We start from the raw sequence: 4,516 nt of genomic DNA, 5'->3' as shown, positions 1-4,516 counted from the left end.
GATGGAGGCTCATCCTCCTGATCATAGTGTTATACTGGAGGAGAGGAGATCCTTCCATTATTAGTGGAGTGAACACTGTATACATATCTACAGCAGCTCCTGTAATATCCGGACTGATGGAGGCTCATCCTCCTGATCATAGTATTATACTGGAGGAGAGGAGATCCTTCCATTATTAGTGGAGTGAATACTGTATACATATCTACAGCAGGTCCTGTAATATCCGGACTGATGGAGGCTCATCCTCCGGATCATAGTGTTATACTGGAGGAGAGGAGATCCTTCCATTATTAGTGGAGTGAACACTGTATACATATCTACAGCAGCTCCTGTAATATCCGGACTGATGGAGGCTCATCCTCCTGATCATAGTGTTATACTGGAGGAGAGGAGATCCTTCCATTATTAGTGGAGTGAATCCTGTATACATATCTACAGCAGCTCCTGTAATATCCGGACTGATGGAGGCTCATCCTCCTGATCATAGTATTATACTGGAGGAGAGGAGATCCTTCCATTATTAGTGGAGTGAATCCTGTATACATATCTACAGCAGCTCCTGTAATATCCGGACTGATGGAGGCTCATCCTCCTGATCATAGTGTTATACTGGAGGAGAGGAGATCCTTCCATTATTAGTAAAGTGTACACTGTATACATATCTACAGCAGCTCCTGTAATATCCGGACTGATGGAGGCTCATCCTCCTGATCATAGTATTATACTGGAGGAGACGAGATCCTTCCATTATTAGTGGAGTGAATCCTGTATACATATCTACAGCAGCTCCTGTAATATCCGGACTGATGGAGGCTCATCCTCCTGATCATAGTATTATACTGGAGGAGAGGAGATCCTTCCATTATTAGTGGAGTGAACACTGTATACATATCTACAGCAGCTCCTGTAATATCCGGACTGATGGAGGCTCATCCTCCTGATCATAGTATTATACTGGAGGAGAGGAGATCCTTCCATTATTAGTAAAGTGTACACTGTATACATATCTACAGCAGCTCCTGTAATATCCGGACTGATGGAGGCTCATCCTCCTGATCATAGTGTTATACTGGAGGAGAGGAGATCCTTCCATTATTAGTGGAGTGAACACTGTATACATATCTACAGCAACTCCTGTAATATCCGGACTGATGGAGGCTCATCCTCCTGATCATAGTGTTATACTGGAGGAGAGGAGATCCTTCCATTATTAGTGGAGTGAACACTGTATACATATCTACAGCAGGTCCTGTAATATCCGGACTGATGGAGGCTCATCCTCCTGATCATAGTATTATACTGGAGGAGAGGAGATCCTTCCATTATTAGTGGAGTGAACACTGTATACATATCTACAGCAGCTCCTGTAATATCCGGACTGATGGAGGCTCATCCTCCTGATCATAGTGTTATACTGGAGGAGAGGAGATCCTTCCATTATTAGTGGAGTGAACACTGTATACACATCTACAGCAGCTCCTGTAATATCCGGACTGATGGAGGCTCATCCTCCTGATCATAGTATTATACTGGAGGAGAGGAGATCCTTCCATTATTAGTGGAGTGAACACTGTATACATATCTACAGCAGGTCCTGTAATATCCGGACTGATGGAGGCTCATCCTCCTGATCATAGTATTATACTGGAGGAGAGGAGATCCTTCCATTATTAGTGGAGTGAACACTGTATACATATCTACAGCAGCTCCTGTAATATCCGGACTGATGGAGGCTCATCCTCCTGATCATAGTGTTATACTGGAGGAGAGGAGATCCTTCCATTATTAGTGGAGTGAACACTGTATACATATCTACAGCAGCTCCTGTAATATCCGGACTGATGGAGGCTCATCCTCCTGATCATAGTGTTATACTGGAGGAGAGGAGATCCTTCCATTATTAGTGGAGTGTACACTGTATACATATCTACAGCAGGTCCTGTAATATCCGGTCTGATGGAGGCTCATCCTCCTGATCATAGTATTATACTGGAGGAGAGGAGATCCTTCCATTATTAGTGGAGTGAACACTGTATACATATCTACAGCAGCTCCTGTAATATCCGGACTGATGGAGGCTCATCCTCCTGATCATAGTATTATACTGGAGGAGAGGAGATCCTTCCATTATTAGTGGAGTGAACACTGTATACATATCTACAGCAGGTCCTGTAATATCCGGACTGATGGAGGCTCATCCTCCTGATCATAGTATTATACTGGAGGAGAGGAGATCCTTCCATTATTAGTGGAGTGAACACTGTATACATATCTACAGCAGCTCCTGTAATATCCGGACTGATGGAGGCTCATCCTCCTGATCATAGTATTATACTGGAGGAGAGGAGATCCTTCCACTATTAGTGGAGTGAACACTGTATACATATCTACAGCAGGTCCTGTAATATCCGGACTGATGGAGGCTCATCCTCCTGATCATAGTGTTATACTGGAGGAGAGGAGATCCTTCCATTATTAGTGGAGTGAACACTGTATACATATCTACAGCAGGTCCTGTAATATCTGGACTGATGGAGGCTCATCCTCCTGATCATAGTATTATACTGGAGGAGAGGAGATCCTTCCATTATTAGTGGAGTGAACACTGTATACATATCTACAGCAGCTCCTGTGATATCCGGACTGATGGAGGCTCATCCTCCTGATCATAGTATTATACTGGAGGAGAGGAGATCCTTCCATTATTAGTGGAGTGAACACTGTATACATATCTACAGCAGGTCCTGTAATATCTGGACTGATGGAGGCTCATCCTCCTGATCATAGTATTATACTGGAGGAGAGGAGATCCTTCCATTATTAGTGGAGTGAACACTGTATACATATCTACAGCAGGTCCTGTAATATCCGGACTGATGGAGGCTCATCCTCCTGATCATAGTATTATACTGGAGGAGAGGAGATCCTTCCATTATTAGTAGAGTGAATCCTGTATACATATCTACAGCAGCTCCTGTAATATCCGGACTGATGGAGGCTCATCCTCCTGATCATAGTATTATACTGGAGGAGAGGAGATCCTTCCATTATTAGTGGAGTGAACACTGTATACATATCTACAGCAGCTCCTGTAATATCCGGACTGATGGAGGCTCATCCTCCTGATCATAGTATTATACTGGAGGAGAGGAGATCCTTCCATTATTAGTGGAGTGAACACTGTATACATATCTACAGCAGGTCCTGTAATATCCGGACTGATGGAGGCTCATCCCCCTGATCATAGTATTATACTGGAGGAGAGGAGATCCTTCCATTATTAGTGGAGTGAATCCTGTATCCATATCTACAGCAGCTCCTGTATATCTGGACTGATGGAGGCTCATCCTCCTGATCATAGTGTTATACTGGAGGAGAGGAGATCCTTCCATTATTAGTGGAGTGAACACTGTATACATATCTACAGCAGGTCATGTAATATCCGGACTGATGGAGGCTCATCCTCCTGATCATAGTATTATACTGGAGGAGAGGAGATCCTTCCATTATTAGTGGAGTGAACACTGTATACATATCTACAGCAGGTCCTGTAATATCCGGACTGATGGAGGCTCATCCTCCTGATCATAGTATTATACTGGAGGAGAGGAGATCCTTCCATTATTAGTGGAGTGAATCCTGTATACATATCTACAGCAGGTCCTGTAATATCCGGACTGATGGAGGCTCATCCTCCTGATCATAGTATTATACTGGAGGAGAGGAGATCCTTCCATTATTAGTGGAGTGAACACTGTATACATATCTACAGCAGCTCCTGTAATATCCGGACTGATGGAGGCTCATCCTCCTGATCATAGTGTTATACTGGAGGAGAGGAGATCCTTCCATTATTAGTGGAGTGAACACTGTATACATATCTACAGCAGCTCCTGTAATATCCGGACAGATGGAGGCTCATCCTCCTGATCATAGTATTATACTGGAGGAGAGGAGATCCTTCCATTATTAGTGGAGTGAACACTGTATACATATCTACAGCAGGTCCTGTAATATCCGGACTGATGGAGGCTCATCCTCCTGATCATAGTATTATACTGGAGGAGAGGAGATCCTTCCATTATTAGTGGAGTGAACACTGTATACACATCTACAGCAGGTCCTGTAATATCCGGACTGATGGAGGCTCATCCTCCTGATCATAGTATTATACTGGAGGAGAGGAGATCCTTCCATTATTAGTGGAGTGAACACTGTATACATATCTACAGCAGGTCCTGTAATATCCGGACTGACGGAGGCTCATCCTCCTGATCATAGTGTTATACTGGAGGAGAGGAGATCCTTCCATTATTAGTGGAGTGAACACTGTATACATATCTACAGCAGCTCCTGTAATATCCGGACTGATGGAGGCTCATCCTCCTGATCATAGTATTATACTGGAGGAGAGGAGATCCTTCCATTATTAGTGGAGTGAACACTGTATACATATCTACAGCAGGTCCTGTAATATCCGGACTGACGGAGGCTCATCCTCCTGATCATAGTGTTA

Source organism: Bufo bufo, chromosome 7 (assembly GCF_905171765.1).
Source record: "Bufo bufo chromosome 7, aBufBuf1.1, whole genome shotgun sequence".
NCBI classification, from domain to species: Eukaryota; Metazoa; Chordata; class Amphibia; order Anura; family Bufonidae; genus Bufo; species Bufo bufo.
The sequence above is the reverse complement of the archived record's forward strand: the minus strand, read 5'-3'. Positions refer to the sequence as shown.